Source organism: Petaurus breviceps, unplaced genomic scaffold (assembly GCF_028583685.1).
Source record: "Petaurus breviceps papuanus isolate PSGF00001 unplaced genomic scaffold, PetGlider_PUasm1.0 90594, whole genome shotgun sequence".
In the NCBI taxonomy this organism is placed as follows: Eukaryota; Metazoa; Chordata; class Mammalia; order Diprotodontia; family Petauridae; genus Petaurus; species Petaurus breviceps.
In genome coordinates, this window is record NW_027187281.1 from 5,462,331 (window position 1) to 5,480,444 (window position 18,114).

Genomic DNA, 18,114 nt, shown 5'->3' on the forward strand with positions numbered 1-18,114 from the left:
TCTATACACATACAACCAGAAAATCCTCTTTCAGGTCTTTCAGTAAGGTCCCAGGGCTTCTGTACAAAGTATCATAAACAAACATCAACACAGACAGAGCAAACACTGTCGGGATACTACAGGTATTCCCCTTGACTACCACCACAAGAGTCCAATTTTCAGTTCCTGCTGTCTCTAGCCCTGGGGCTCTCCTTATATAGTCATTAGCTCCTCCCCAGGAGTTCACATGTTGTGGAGTTCACATGTTCTGTTTCTTAACAGACTGAAACAAGGTATTAATTCAATAGCTGAAACAAAGTGTGAACCACTTCTGTGCTTGCCATTACAATGCAAAAACACCAATTTTCTAAATATAATAATCTGTGAAAGACTTATTGACTCTATACCACAAGTCCAAAGGACTCATAAGAAAAAACAATCTACCCACCTCCAAATATAGAGTTGATGTATCCAGAATACAGCTTGAGGCATATTTTTCCCTTTACTTTTCTCGCTTTGGGGGAAGGGAGGCTGATGCAAAAAAATGCTTTAAATGACTTTGTATGTATAATGGGTATCATATTTCTTGCCTTTTCAATGTGTTGAGAGGCACTTGGTAGAGGGATAGGATTTGAAACTGAAAAAAATATTTTTTAAGAGATGGGAAGGAAATCATCAAAATAATCCACATTCAAAAATGACTTTTGTTTTATATCCATTTTCTTATATGATCCTCAAAATAACCCTCTCAGGAAGCTAAATTAGATATTATTCTCTGCATTCTACAGATGAGGAAACTGAGACTTCAAAGAAGTAAAATGACATATAGCACATGGCAGAAGTAGATTTTAAACACAGGTAGCTAGCAGGTTTGGGGGAAATAGTTACAAACATATCACCAAAAACACTTACCACCCCTCACATAGGAAGCTACAGTTTGCCTTTAAATTGCCATTTTCGACCAAGTGGTAGGCAAGCAAGTGGAGTGGAAAATTAGCTGCTATGCATTATACGTAATTTGGGGGTGGACAGTAATTAAGGTGTGAAGAATGTTGATCATTAAATAATACAAACAAATCTCTAGAAATGACTTCAGGTTGCATAATTACCCTTCCTATTGCTCTACAAATTAAATGTCATTTTCACATCAAAAATATTACTCATTCCCTTAAGGCCCTTGTACTTAAGACATAATAAAGTTAAGGGAAAATACTAGGCAATTACCCAAATTAAGTCCTGCTGGCCTTCCTCTTTCTAATTGGTTATGATTCCAGCTCATTAGGCATTTACAATGCACCAGGCACTGTGCTAAGTTTGAGGGCTACAAATACAAGCAAAAGGAATTATAGTTCATGCCTTCAATAAGCTTACATTCTAATGGTGGAAGAAAATAAACAAAAGGGAGCTGAAAAGTGGGAAAGGACTAGGGTGAGGGTAAAGAGGAGGATAAAGATACTCAATGTGAGGGTATGGTTCTAAAGTTCAGAACATAGGAATAGGGCATAGAGGAAAATGAAAACATCCTGGGTCTTTCCACAAAATGGGGGCTACAAGAAGAAGTTACCAATAGGAAAAGGGAGCAGATTTTAAGGAGAAATACTCCAAGTTAAGAAGGCCACAGGAATGATTGAATTTCAGGATGAGATAGCTACATGTCATAAAGTTTGCAAAGCCTGAAAAATCTAAAAGTCAGACAAAGAATGATAAGGAATCATTACACACACACACACACACACACACACACACACACACACACACACACAAGAAAACATATAAAGAGCAAAGATCATGTTATCATAATCTTTTAGAATCTAGAATTGGAAGGAATCTGAAAGATCACATGGTTCAAACTTCCCAGATTATGAATCCTGCCTACAATGCCACAGAATAACAAAATCTTAGATTTTGAAGGGAGTCATGAGTCATGAACAGTAAGATGTGACTGAAACAGAACAGCTTAATGAAACAGATTGAGTGGTGAACCTGAAGTCAGAAAAGCTAGAGTTTGATACATGCTTCAAGAATTTACTAGCTATATGACCCTGGGTAAGTCAACTAATTTGTCTCAGCCTCATTTGTAAAAAGGATAATTATAGCATCTTCTTTAGAAAGTTCTTGCGAAGATCAAATGAGTTAATATATATCAAATTATTTGCAAACTTTGAAGTGTTATATAAATGTTAACTATCAATATTATAATTAGTATCTCACCCAGTCCAAACCATTTCTGAACAAAATTTCCAGCTGTAATACTACAAATAAAAGTTTCGTTTACCTCTACTTGAAAAACCTAGTAACAAGGAACTCACTATTTCTGAGGAAAGCCAATCCACTTTTGGACAGTTCTAAATGTTAGGGGGTAGCTAGGTGCTGCAGGGATTAGAGTTCCAAGCCTAGAGTCAAGAAGACCTGAGTTCAAATCCAGTCTCAGGTACTAGCTGTGTGACTATAGTCAAGTCACTTAACACTGTTTGCTTCAGTTCCTGATCTGTAAAATGAGCTGGAGAAGGAAATGGCAAACTACTCTAGTATCTTTGCCAAGATAAACCCAAATAGGGTCATGAAGAGCAATACATAACTAAAACAAATGAAAAACAAAAGTGTTAACGGAGATTTTCATTACATTTATCCTACGTATGTCTCTGAAATTTCTAATTCTATCCTATGGAGCCAAGTATAATAAGATTAATCCCTCTTCTTGAAAGTCCTTCAGTTAAAGACAGCTATTTCATCCCACCCAAGTCTTCTCTTCTCCATCCTCCTCACATGGAATCATCTCCAATCCCCTTGCCATCATGGCTACCTTCTTTCTGGTAGTGTACTGACTTATTACCCTTTCTTATAGAATGTTGTATCCAGTGCTAAACAAGATACTTCAAATATGCCCTTACAAGAGATTAGTAGAACTCTTGCCTCCATCATCCCAGATTTTGTTCATCTCCTAAAATGAACTAATAGCGTTATAACTTAAGTAGGAATTTAGGTACTAAGAAAGATGTAACTTCTGACAGACTTTGTAAAATATTCATTGTTAAATCTGTATAATTTTGTATTGGGAGCAATTGTTATTTCTGCCTTTCAACAAAGTATTTTACAGAAGATATGAACCACCTTGACTGTTTTGAGGCATATATATACATACCGTGTTTCCCCGATAATAAGACCTATCCCGAAAATAAGCCCTCCCCTTACTGTGTAAGATTCCTCTAAAATAAGCCCTCCCCCGAAAATAAGCCCTATTGAGATTGCTACTGTAGTGAAGGTGATCCCCTGTGCTACATGCTACATTACAGTACCCTCTGTATGCACCGTCCCCCCCCCCCGGGGTGAAACGCACGCCGCGCTCTGAGCTGCATCCAATCAGAGCTGCAGCAGTGAGCGCGTCATCCTGTTCTTCCCCAGTGATTTGCTTGCTGGCGCCATTGAGAGCAGTGCCGCGGAGGAGAGCTGAGGCAGGACAACATAAGCCCTCCCCTGAAAATAAGCCCTCTGGTGTTTTTCTTTCCAAAAATATTAATAAGACAGTGTCTTATTATCGGGGAAACATGGTATATATATACATATATATGTATGTATCATATGTATACATATACATATGTGTATTGTATGTGTATGCGTGTTTATGTGTATATATTTATGCATATGTATATATTTTTATGAATACATATAATATTTTGTTTACCCCAATTATACATAAGAACAATTTTTAACATTCATTAAATGTCCTGGGACACTGTCAAGTCCAGATTTGACCCCAGAAAGATGAGTTTTCCTAATCTCAGGCCTCTTACTCTATCTATTGTACCACTTAGCTACCCAAATGATCCTGGGGAGACATTAATTGGTGATTGATATTGTACTGGACAGGAATTTATAAGCTATTATAAGACATTGCAATCCATCAAAGGTTAACCCTTTAGGTTAATAGGTAGCCTCACTTTGGGGACTCAACCTGCTATTACAAAATGTGAGTGGGAAGAATGATCCAAAGCCTATGCTGTAATGGGATCATAGCTCCAGAAATGAAAAAGCACTTTGGGGATCATCTACTTCAAACCCCTCTTTTTACAAATAAGAAAATCAAGGCCCAGGGAGTTTTAATGACTTTCCAGAGATCACGTTTGGAAGAGGCAGCTGGTGTTGCAGTGGATAGAGCTCTTGGCCTAGAGTTAGGAAGTTTTGAGATCAAATCAGTCCTCAAATACTTGGTAGCTGTGTGACCCAAGGCAAGTCACTTATTCTCTATTTTCCTCAGTTTTCTCAACTGTAAAATGAGATAATTATGGTACCAATATCCTAGGTTTGTTGTGAAGATCAAAATAAGAAAATATTTGTATAAGTACTCAGTAGGCATTATTATAGAAATACATATTACTTCCCTTCCTCCACAAACAGGTAGTAAATATCTAAGGTAGAATTTAAACCTGGATCCCCTGACTCCTCAGCCAGTATAATTTACAGGGCACCACACTGCCTCTTAAAAATCATTAACTTTTGAAATATTAACTCAATTTGAGTCTGCCTTGAAACTCAAAAGATTGATACTCCAAGATGTTTTTCACACACAAAAAAAAATCATCCAGTCACACTTCCTTTATCCTATATTTGTGGAATTGATTTTTTTAACCCATGAATAAAACTTTACATTTATCTCTATTAAGTTTCATCTTGTTAAATTTGAACTACCTTTCTAAATAATCAAGATCTTTTTCAACCCTTAGTTGACTGTTTTATGTATTACTGATGCCTCTCACATTCATGACATTTGGTAAAAATAATTTCTATGACTTCAATGTCTATTAACTAATTAAAATATGATCAGCTCAACATGATCTGTTCTTTATGAAAATGAAAAATTTAAGAGTGTATAACTTTTTCAAATTTTCATAAGTCAGTTCTTTAGTGATACATTTCAGAATTTTGCCAAAATTGAAACTCCATGTCTATGGCTAACATCTTCCTTCTTGTTCTCTCTTTGTCTCTGTCAATCTCTGTCTCTCTCTGCTTCTTGCTCCTCTCTCTTTGTCTCTGTCTGTGGGTGCGTGTGTCTCTCTCTGGCTGGCTGTCTGTCTGTCTGTCTGTCTCTCTCTCTCTCTCTCTCACACACACACACACACACACACACACACACACACACACACACACACAAACCTTTCTTCAAAGGCATTTTCCATTGTTCATGGTCTTTAAAGGCACATTTAAGTGGTGGCTATGTGGCACAGTGAATAGAGAACTGGATCTGGAGTCAGGAGGACCTGAATTCAAATCCAACCTCAGACACTTAAAACTTACTAGCCAGATGACCTTGGGCAAGTCACTTAACCCCAATTGCCCTACCCTCCCCCTCCAAAAGGCAAAAAAAATTTAATAAAGGCACAGTTCCCACCAACCACAAGGGCCACTACCAGGCCTATCACCAAAGGGCTGGGACTGGAAAGAGCAAGGTAAGAAGCAAATACAGGGGCCCCTGTCCTGGACAGAAAATACTCCTGGGGCTACCACTTCATAGCCCAGAAATTTAAAAAAATAGCCCCTATCAGGATCTCCATAGACCAGGATGACAGAGTGAACCTCACCTGCTCCAAACCCCCCCCCGACCCTGAAAATATAGTAAATCTTGCCCCAGGGCAAAACCCTCTGCAGTAAAGGCTTGGGATCCCTAGAGGAATGGCAAGGCTAGGGCCCTGCCTCAAAATGGGTAGTCCTACTATCCTCAGAGGGAGGAACCAAACTCAGAGGAAGACAATGTGGACTCCACACCCACAGCTGAAAAACAATAGGGAATGGGTCCCAAGCACAGAAGGCTCCCCTAGATGAGATCAAAAGGAACTTTGAAAACATAATGAGAGAAATGGAATACAAAATGAATAATTCTCTCAAAACCAAAACAGCAGAATTAGAAAAACATTATAATAAAGAAAACATCTCTCTTAAAAGAAAAGTGTATGATATGGAAAAGGAGCTCCAAAAATTAACCAAGGAAAATGATTTGCTAAAAACTGGAATCAACCAAATTGAAACAAATAACTCTGTGATGAATGAAGAATTAGTCAAACAAAAAAACAAGAATGAAAAATTAGAAAAAGAGGTAAAATACCTCAAAGAAAAAATAACTGACCTGGAAAACAGATCTAGGAGAGATAATCTGAGAATCATAGGCCTACCAGAAAACCATGATGAAATAATGAGCCTGGACAACATTCTCCAAGAGCTCCTTAAAGAAAACTTCTCTGAGATACTAGAACCTGAGGGTAAAATAGAAATGGAGAGAATCCACCAGACACCTGCTGAAAGAGATCACAAACTGAAAAGTCCTAGAAATGTTGTGGCCAAACTCCAGAACTACCAGATAAAAGAGAAAATGCTTCAAGTGGCCAGAAAGAAACAATTCAAATATCAAGGGTCCACAGTGAGGATCACACAGGATTTGGCAGCCTCTACACTGAAAGATCAGAGGCAGTGGAATACAATTTTCTGTAAGGCAAAAGAGCTCGGGTTACAACCAAGGATCACATACCCATTGATACTGAGCATATTCTTCCAGGCAAAGAGATGGTCATTCAATGATATAACAGAGTTCCAGACCTTCTTGATTAAAAAAAGCCAGAACTCAATGGAAAATTCAACCTCCAATTATGAGATACAACAATGATGTAGAAAGGTAAACAAGGAAAACTCACACACACATCCTACTTGATAAGAGCAAACTGGTTATAGACAAGTAGAGGGTATGAGTATAAAATACACAAAATGATGATTAAAAATTTTTTATTAAGAGCTACAAAGGGACTGCAATGGAAGAAAGGGAATGAATGAGTGGAAAAGGGTAAATTATGCCACACAAAGAGGCATAAAAACTATATAGCAGAGGAAAAGAAGGGAGGGAGATGGGAATCATATGAGCTTTACCCACATTGGTTCTGGTGCAAGGAGGGAATAACAACCAGTTAAGCATAGGACTCTATGAAGAAGAAATGCAAAAAGTATCATTTCAGAGGGAAAGAGGGGAGGGAGAGGAGTTTCATATAAGATTTGTTCCTGTCACTCTTGGTGCAAAGAAAAAATAATATACTTCATTACGTATAAAAATACCCTACATGAAGTAGGAGGTGGAAAGGGCTACAAAAAAGGGGGGGGGGGTTAGTAGGGAGGGAAGAAGTAAGGGGAAAGGGGAAGTAAAGGGAGGGGGGCTGATAAGGGAATACTGAGGGAGGTGGTGGTCAAAAGGAAAACTATTAAGGGGGGAAGGAAGAAGGGGGGAAAACCATGAACATTAACAGGGGCAGGAATAGGATGGAGGGAAAGAAACAGATAACAATCATAACTTTAAATGTGAATGGAATGAACACTCCCATAAAATGGAGACGGATGGCAAAATGGATTAGAAATCATAATCCTACAATATGCTGTTTACAAGAAACACATCTGAAACAGAGGGTTACACACAGGGTAAAGTAAAAGGCTGGAGTAATATATATCATGGCTCAGATAAAGTAAAAAAGCAGGGGTAACAATCCTTATCTCAGATAAAGCAAAAGCAAAAATTGATCTAATTAATAGAGATAAGGAAACTATATCCTGTTAAAAGGCCCCATCAATAATGAAGCAATATCATTACTTAACATATATGTATCAAGTGGTATAGCATCCAAATTCCTAGAGGAGAAGGTAAAGGAATTAGAGGAAGAAACAGATAGCAAAACTATACTAGTGGGAGACCTTACTCTCCCCCTCTCTGAACTTGATAAATCTAAACTCAAAATAAACAAGAAAGAAGTTAAGGAGGTGAACAGGATTTTAGAGAGGATACGTATGATAGACCTCTGGAGAAAAGTGAATGGGGATAAAAAGAAATATACTTTCTTCTCAGCTGTTCATGGCACATACTCAAAAATTGACCACTTTCTAGGATGTAAAAACCTCACAATTCTATGCAGTAATGTAAAAATATTAAATGCATCCTTCTCAGATCATGATGCAATAAAAATTATATGCAATAAAGAGCCATGGAAAGACAGACTAAAAACTAATTGGAAATTAAACAATTTAATCCTAAAGTATGAGTGGGTCAAACAAGAAATTATAGAAACAATCAGTAATTTCATTCAAGAGAATGATAATAATGAGACAACATACCACAATTTGTGGAATGCATTAAAGGCAGTTCTTAGGGGAAGTTTTATATCCCTGAGTGCATACACAATTAAATTAGAGAAAAGGGAGGTCAATGAATTGGGCATGCAATTGAAAAACCTAGAAAAAGAACAAATTCAAAATCCCCAATTAAATACTAAATTAGAAATATTGAAAACCAAAGGAGAGATTAATAAAATTGAAATTAAGAAAACTATTGAATTAAGAAATAAAACTAAGAGCTGGTTTTGTGAAAAAAAAAAAACAACAAAATTGATAGACCCTTAGTAAATATGATAAAAAAAGAAAGAAGAAAACCAAATTATGAGTATCAAAAATGAAAAGCGTGAATCTACCTCCAATGAAGAGGAAATCAACACAATAATTAGGAATTATTTTTCCCAATTGTATGCACATAAATTTGACAATCTTAGGGAAATGGATGAATATTTACAAAAATACAAATTGCCCAGATTAACTGAAGAGAAAGTAAATTACTTAAATAACCCCATCTCAGAAAAAGAAATTGAACAAGTCATCAGTCAACTCCCTAGGAAAAAATCTCCAGGGCCAGATGGATTTACTAGTGAATTCTATCAAACATTTAAAGAACAATTGATTCTAATACTCTACAAACTATTTGGGAAAATTAAATAAAGGCACACTTGAAATTCACATTGGCTATTTTTTTTCAGTATCTAAAAATGTTATTAAGCATATCTGGTGACTTGAATTCAATAGAAATTGTAATTCATTAGAAGGTGCTCTCTCACTAGATCCTTCTTTTTCCTCAAGGTTTTTGTTTCCATTCCCTGTAACCTCTTTTTCTTCCTTCTCAGTCTACACACCCCTTTGCTTGAAACTAAAATAAGAGCTGAGTAGTTCTACCTTCTCACTTTCTAACTTCTGCTTGGAGACATCCAGTAACAGATAATTTAGTACCATTGAGGAAATCTCTTTCATTTTGGACAGCCCAAATTGTTAGGAAAATGTTTGTTATGTCAGTCTGAAATATATTTCGCAAAATATGATAGAAACTCAGCATTGGGAGGAATGTCAGAGGTCATGTAGTCCAACCTGTCTGCTTATTGCACCTGGTTATTGTACCAGGTACTCTCTTTCTAGAAGTTCCTAAGCAATAGAGAGAGAGAGAGAGAGAGAGAGAGAGAGAGAGAGAGAGAGAGAGAGAGAGAGAGAGAGAGAGATGTATATATATATATATATACATATACATGTGCTAAATATATTATGTAATATATAATGTTGTAATCTATAAACCTATAAAGTCTACCATATAAACTAATAGCTAGTAGTAGTGAGTTGAGATAAAATGAAAATGCAACTGAATCTGATATTTTATTGGCATTAGATACTCCCAATGAGGAAACTTTCTGTCATAAACTGGCATGCTGTCATGACACAATGGATAGAGTGCTGAGCCTGGAGTCAGGAAGATTCACCTTCATGAATTCAAATCCAGCCTCAGACACTTACTAGCTGTGTGACCCTGGGCAAGTCACTTTACCCTGTCTGCCTCCATTCCTCATCTGTAAAAGGAGCTAGAGAAGGAAGTGGCAAACCATTCCAGTGTCTATGCCAAAAAAAACCCAAAATGAGATCATGAAGAATCAGAGATACGATTGAAACATTTCAACAACATATCTAACTTATAACTATAGTGAGGGTCCTGGGACACTGACAGGTTAATTACTTTCCCAGAGTAACAGAGCCAGTTTATGTCAGAAGCAGGGTGTAAACTCAGTCTTTCTTAGTTTGAGACCAATATTCTATACCATGATACAATACTTCTCAGTGGTAGTAGTACTAGCATAAGTTACCATGTCACATAATTTCTCCAGCATACTTCCTCCATATATGCAGTCCTAGATGAACCTTGCAGTTAGCTATATATTGGCATATTTTCCCTCATTTGAATATAAGTTCATTGAGAGTGAATGTTGTTTTTGCCTTTATTTGTATCCCTGATGCTTAGCCCATTGCCTGGAATGTAGTTAATAAATGCTTATTGAATGACTATCGACTAACCATCCACAAGAAAAAAACAGCTTTTAGTCTCCACTATAGAACCACAATTCTAGGTTCAGGTGCATAATCACTAAAAGTGTAATGAAGAGGGAAGCTATACTGGACTGGGAGTCAGGAAATAGGTTCAAATCTTAGCTCTGCCATTTATAATAGTATACTTATAAGGCTTTAAGCAAGTTTTCCTCACTGAAACTCAGTTTCCTCATCTGTAAAATAAGGACTGAAAACACAAAATGAGGAGATTTAACTAGATGATGTCTAAGGACCTACCCAGCTCTAAATCTCAACTCTTATGGGTCTATGATCTATCTCCATGCCTGCCTGAATAGAATGTGTGACCAGGTTGAGATGGGAAGGGGAACTGTAGGCAGGAATGTCTTTTTATCAATCCCACAGGTGCTCTTTGACCCCTTCTAAGCATCATAGTGTGGATACTAGGTGGCAGAGTGCTAGAGTCAGGAAGACCTGAATTCAAATCTGGCTGTGTGATCCTAGACAAGTCACTTAACCCTGTTTGCTTCAGTTTCCACATCTGTAAAATTAACTAGAGAAGGAAACGGCAAACCACTCCAGTATCTTTGCCAAGTAAACCCCAAATGGGGTCACAAAGAGTCAGATAATGACCAAAAAATGACTAAACAACAACAAAAGTACTACAGTAAAAGTTCAGCTCCAGCACATCTAGCAGAGGCTTATATATTGTCTTCAGTGACCTAGGCATCTCCCCTTCACATTGTAAGGCTCTCCTCACCCCCAACTCTAGATGCTTCTTGGTCTGTGTGTGCATTCAAGTACTGTTGCCAATTACAAGAGTGCTTAACAAATGTAGTCACTTAATAAATACTTATTTACAAGTATTTGTTGACTAACTGCAAGAAGTCTTGAGGATGAAAATGTGACTATGTGCCATGTGATATGCTCTAGTTTTGAGAGATAGAGTTTCCAACAGCTAGGGTACAATTACATTAATATGTGAAATGCTACAATTTTTCATGAGTTGATACCTTAATGGTTTGAAAGAAGAAATTCACCATTAGTAATATAATATCCTCTTCTCACTAGTGGAAAGGTTTATGTGGAAACCTAAGTCCCAGGTGGGAAAGACTCAGTATCTACACATGAACCTGATTCTACCCCTTCCTAAGGTCCCAGGCCAATAGTACAGTGCCTTAGGTATAGCAAACAAACTTTTTCTAAAATTTATTATATCTATCCCAAGGCAAAATGTAAAAGGGACTTGTGAGTATGACTGGGCTGATTTCTATTCTTTCTTATTAGAGACAACATCATGACCAAAGTGGGACAGAGATAAGACCAACTTTAAATGTAAGCTTCTTCCCACTTGGGCTTTCTCCTCATGCCATGTGACTAGGATTCAACCATTTAAAAAGATCAGGCAGTTAGGGTCCAAGTTAGCTTAAGGGTCCCAGGCAATGATGAGGAAAGCCTACACAGGTTTGGTTTAATTGCTAAAGAATTTTTAACATTTCTTCTGCAATGGTTACGCACAAGCATCCTAAGAAGTTTCCTTTGGTCAATATCCTTAAGGGCCAGGCACTGAAAAAAAGGTCCTCATTAAAATGCCCATTTAAAATTATATATCTCTCTGCAAGGTGTGTATACCATTAAAGCCTTTAAACAAAAGAAATGTAAGTTTCCTTTCCTCTTATTTGTCTGTTTCCTTATGTAACTGACCTTAAGAGATTGTATAACAGCAACTCCGTGATTCAGTGAACTGTTCTTCCCTGCTTAGTATTATTAGAAGCTATTTGAGAAACACTGCTAGTGAGTGCCTCCTGAAAGGAATCTTTTAATATGCTATTTAAAGGTCTGAGTAGTTTTTCCATGATCAGGAGTGAAAGATAAAAAATGCCATAAATGTTATAGTAAAATGATAATCATTGATTTTATGAAGTTTTCAATTATAATGTTGAGATTGTGTTTTTAAAAATATTAAATATAGTTATTGCACAACATGTATATTGCATATGTATCTTGTGATATACTGTAGTGAAAGGCATCTTGCAAGAGTGTGTAGATTTCAAAAGTTCAGCTCTGATGTGGTATGAAAAAGAGGAAATAAAGCCATATTTCTAAATGCTGCTAAATCACATGGAAGAAATATTGTTTTCCACATTAAATTTCACAAAAATGAAAAGTAGGCAGCTAAGACTAAAGGTATTCCAGTTCTCAAAGAGAAGAGGACATGATAGAGAGTAAAGGACAGGGCATATAGATTGATATCTTCAACCCTATATTCTCTTTAGAAAAAGAGTTCTATTCTTTCTTAGTATTTGGAAGAGGGTGGGGGACAGGGACACTTACCTTCATGCCACTTAATTCATCTTTCTCGCTTCCTCCGCTAAAGCTTTTGTGCTTCCAGATCTGTGCCTACAGATTTCCACTATGGCTGAGGAATTTTCTTAGCTTTTAGCCTTGGGTTATTTTCAGATTTCTTAGAAAATGGGATATTCAGATTTGTCTCACTCAGAGTCAGTCACTTAGTCACAAGTGTTATAGAGGGTATTGCATACCCATTACAGAATGCCATTAAAAAATAATCATGAAATGTTAGTGCTGGAAGGGACCTGAAAGAACATCTTGTCCCATTCCCTCATTTTTCAGAGGAAGGAGCTAAGGGTAAGAGAGGTGAGTGTCTTGAATAACATCATGTAGATTGTAAGAGACAGAGCTAAAACTTGGGCTCAAGGTTTTTAGTCTTTACCCCAAATCCAATGGTCTTTCTACTATGTTAACACTACTACCATGAGGCCAAAGTTTAACCCTTCTTATTTCAGTGGCCTGTGATCTCTGCTGTGGGTACTACCTCCAGCAATTCACGTTGCCATAACAATAATAAATAATAATAATAACTAGCATTTATTTAGCACTTTAAGGTCTACAAAATTCTTTACAAATCTTGTCTCATTGTATCCTCACAACAACCCTGGGAGATAGGTGCTAGTATAATACCCATTTTACAAATTGAAACAAAAAAAAACTGAGACAAGCAAAAGTAAAACGGCTTGTCTAGGGAGGGTCACACAGATGTTGTCAGTATCTGAGGTAGAATTTGAATTCAGGTTTTCCTGGCTCCAAGCCCAATATGGTCTACACTGTACCATCTAACAGCTAGAAAAATTCATTACCCTGAAGTCAACCTGCAGCTGAGCTTCTGTAGACTTAGTAAGCTGGCCCTCTGAAAATAGGTACACAACTCTATTGTATATAATGTCCATATTCAAAGTCCTTCCAGGTTTCCAGAGCTTACCTTCTACTGGTCCAACCCTTGCAAAGCCAGGGTCACCTCCATGCCAAATAAGATGTCAGCATAGGACTTTTGTGGGTATGGCCCATCTCAAGAAAGGAAAAATTGGGGGCAGGTAGGTATGTGGATAGAGCATTCAAGAGGACCTGAGTTCAAATCCGATCTCAGATACTCAGTAGCTATGTGACCCTGGGCAAGACCCCTAACCCTGATTGCCTAAAAAACAAACAAAAAACAGAAAGGAAAATATACTTATGATGTTAAAGTCATATTCAAGTTTTCCTAACTTACATAATCATTATATAGGGGAAAAGAAGCAGCAGTGAATGCATAAGCAGCTGGGTGGCCAAAAGTATTGTGCTTTGGGGAGCAGTACCTTATGACCCTATCACTTCATTTCATTGAAAAGGGACTTGAGTCACAAGAAGTAGACAGACCAATATCATCGTGAAGTTGGGTAATGAAGTCTCAATCAAGTAAGTCAAAGAGAGAATAAAAAGAGAAAAAATAAATTAAAAATTTCTGATTCAAGCGAACATAATCTTATTCTGTATATATGTCTTGTAGGAGGAATCATAAAAATGACTTATCTGTCTGACAATAGAGACAAGAAGCATCTATGTTGGATAACTGACTGGTCATTAAACAAATATCCATTCAGCTACCTGATACACATTGATCACTCTCAAATGAAACCTTTCCCTTGCCCCATTAAGGACATGCTTAACTCCTCAGGCCCTGGCCTCTGAGAAGCTGAGTTCAACTCAGTGTCATCATGATTTAAAGTTCTGATTCAATTTAGTTTTTTGCTCTACTGCTGCTTCCTAGTAGGATTTGCAAGTTTTGCTCCAACAGAGGACACTATGGCCATCAGTCCAACCAGTCCTTCTTTCCATTCCATCCATATACAAAAGTACCATTTGATTTTTGTTTGCAGTGACAGAAGTGGAACTGAATATTCCCATTGCTTATACTCACCAGAAAGGATTGGAGTGGGTCAGTTATAGAACACCCTCTGTAGACAGCAAAAACAATGGGCTCCCATACATATTTAGAATAGATGGTCTGGAACTATTACTAGATGGTATTTTCCAAGAAGAAAGCAGACTAGTGCTTGAAAACCCTGAAAGTTACAAGTCATTTCACTAAAGGAGCAAGGTTAGGAGATCTTAAAATGTATACTTAATGTCCAATGACCAACTTTATAACAAAGTAATTAACTGAAAATATTTATGTGGATCTGGAAATATAGTTGTAATAGGACAGAAGAATAAGGGGAAACACTAATAAATTGAAGGAGAGACTTATTTCAGATTCCTGGAAAATGATTTTGAAAAGTTCCAATCACTAAAAATATTTCATCCATTTCTATTTCCTCCTCCATTTACAGAGTAACTTGGGGGTAAGAAGGTCACCTCATAGACTCTGCTTCCCACCCTTTATCCCTGATCCCCTAACATCACAAGTGACCCAAATCCTGTTTTCACCTTCTGGCAACTCATTACAAGAAAGTTGTAGATAAGCTGGGAGAAGCTCAGAAAAAAAATATAGGGGGAAGCAAGGGCTTATGGCGAGGAGGAAAGGATTACTTAGGGGAGAGTTAAATAATTAAATATATATAAGTTGTCTACTAAAAAGTGAAGTGAATTTCAGAGTCTACAAATACCTGAAGGGTATAAATTCTGAGGAAGCTAAAGAATGATTTAATTAATTTAAATGCAATATAACAAAGAAATGGAATAGAATTAAGAATTTTCACTCACACAAATTCTAGCATCAGTTTTCTTTTTTTTATCTGTAAATTTGAGGTGGGGTTAGAAATTTAAAATATTTACTAACTGACTCTAGCATGCCAATATCCTAAACCCACTCCCCAAAGGCCATACCCTAATAAGCTGAAAATCTAGTGCTCCTAAAAGGACTCAAACCATGAAAACCAGAGTCAATAGTGAAATTCCTGAGCACAATAAGCTCTAGAAAGGAGTATAACAGCAACAACAACAAAAAAGACTTTTATCTTAAGGTACAATTTCACAGATAATACACTGGAGGAGTTCTAGATCTCCATCCTCTAACAGGTCCACTCTTGATCTGTCAGTCAGGCAAGCAGCTTTAGAGGGGTTAATAATCAACTTTATTCTAGTCTAGTCTTCTCACATGGTTGCTGGGAGAACCAGCTCCTATAGCATTCCCTACTTACCCTTCTTGCAGGGGCTGGTGAGAAGGTATGGGGACAACTACTCCTATGTCTTGATGGGGTCCATTGATCCAGGCACACTTGTGCACTTCCCTAAATCCCCTCAAGCCTCAGTGCCAAGTGAGGCACACACAGATTCCACTATGGGTTCCTCATGGTTTTCCCCATGGGGAAATCTTGTGGGTTCCCGATAGTTTCTCCCCTTCACTGACCAGTGCCTACTTGTTTTATAGAGCAGCAAAGAAGGCATCTTGCCAACATTAAGCTGACAAGTTAACTTTAGCAATATCATCATTCTGTATAAGATATTATATTATTCACCCCTTATCTCACAGAGCAGCCTCAGTAGGCCTATCTGTCACTATGATTCTGGGAACTACTATTTAGAATCCTTGGGTTTATTCTGGGAATTATTATCAAACTCCTGGAAAGTATACATTCCCATGACCATGGCTCTTGAGAAACTAACTCTTAGAAGGAAAACAAAATCATCCTTAGATTAAAACTAGAATGTCTAAAAAGGCTAGAGACAGTTGTGCTAAAATGGATTTTCTGGAGCAATGTTAGCCAGTAAGAAGAATGAGGCTTTTTATTAAAATCCTTCTTAATTTCCTTGATTTAGAAATAAGATGCTTTGATCCTGAGTAAGCTAAAGATAATTCTTATTATCCTTATCCTTTTCTCTCTAAGTCAATTGCCTGTTTTGTTTCTTAGATATGTCCCCTAGAAACAAGTGAATTGCTTGAGTATAACTGTTAGCACAGTCAGAAAGGCAATGCACCTAAATCAAAGGTCAGGAAAGGGATAGACATAGCTGTCACACTGAATGAACTGATAATTTCACCCACACAAGGGCTACACTCAGCCAGCATCTTTAAACAGAGGGAAATAAGGTGAACACTGCTGGTTTTGTTTAGACTGGTCCTTATTCAATAGCCACAGAAAAATCTAGTGTGTGAGAAGCATAGAAGAAGGCAGGCAGAAGCTTCACTGAAAGAGTCTAAAATCCCTCAGAAATTGCTTTCTATGTATCATTGGGCCCTATTATTTTGTCTACCATTATAGGAAAAATAAATAGAAAAATGTGACCTCTGTGCATCCTTAGTGGCATCTCCCATGCTTGCAGCTAGCTATCAAAGTGAAACAAATTCTGGGCATATAATACACCTCTGGGGGCTGGATCTGTAAAGAAAGAGGCAAAATGTGGCCAGAAATTAGATTTCTACTCAAGATCTCATAGACAACACCTGAAGGCATTTTTGTTTGCATTTAGGTTTTGAGAGGAATCTCTTAATTATAGATCAAAGGCAGCTGAACAAATTCACTTTTTAATGAAGTAAAAGTCAAGGAAATTCCTATGAGAAAGGGGCAGTCTGACCTATAGGATCTGTGGGGCCTACCATAGTGAACAGGCCTAGTAATAATATTAATAGTGGTTAGTGTGGATTTAGTGCTTTAAGATTTGCAAAGTGCTTTACATATGTTATGGATACATATGTACTCCCCTGTGTCACAACTCCCCTGTCAAATGATACTACTATTATGTACATTTTACAGATGAGGAACTGAAGGTGAAAGAGATTGAGTTGTCTAGGGTCACACAGATAGTAAATTCAGAATTTGAACTCAGTTCTCCCTCACTCCAAACCTATCTCTATCCATTGTGCCATCTAGCTGCCATCATGATAGTTAGCCCAATGACTTAGTCACAAGAGTAGCAACAAGAATGATGGAAAAATTAGGTTTTCACTTCCAATACATAAATAAGGAAGAGAGAATTTTGCAGTCCTCCAAATATATGTGATTTGAGTTTCTACAAGTGCAAATAATATGGACAAAGAGCAGGTTAGGCTCCTGCCAAGAGCAAAGGGGTCTCTAACTCTCTAGGTTATCAAAGAGAATGATGTGTTCCTTGAAAGATGTAGAAATGTTTCTAAGAGAAAAGAAAAAAAGGAAAAGAACATGAAGAAACAATACTGAACTATATTAAGATGCTATAGGATGAAAGAATCTCGCAAAGAGAAGGGAGGGGAAAAGACCTTTTGAACACCTGTTCAATAAATAATAAAGTAATAGTAATATTAAGTAATAAAGTAGATATGGAGCTCGCACCATAGAGGAAGAAACAGGAGTAATCAGTCTCTTCCCTGAGGGAGAAACAAGGTCTTGCACTCCAAGGGATGATGAGATGTATGTAGAAGACAGGTCATCCAATGGTAGTTGGGGGCTTACTGAGGTTACTGAGGCAAATATATGGAAAACTAACATGATCATTATAAAAATGTGTTTTCTTCCTTCCAAAGCATATGCATAGGATATTCTCTAGTCTTGTCAATTCTGATGACACTGTTCGTTCCCGGTATTAACAAAGGGGCATATGCTGTGAGAAGATAAGGAAAAAGTATTATGATGAATTTTATAATTCAAGGGGAATAAACTAAAAATTGTAAGGGATGCAGTTATTGTTCTCATCACCATCAATAACTGAAGG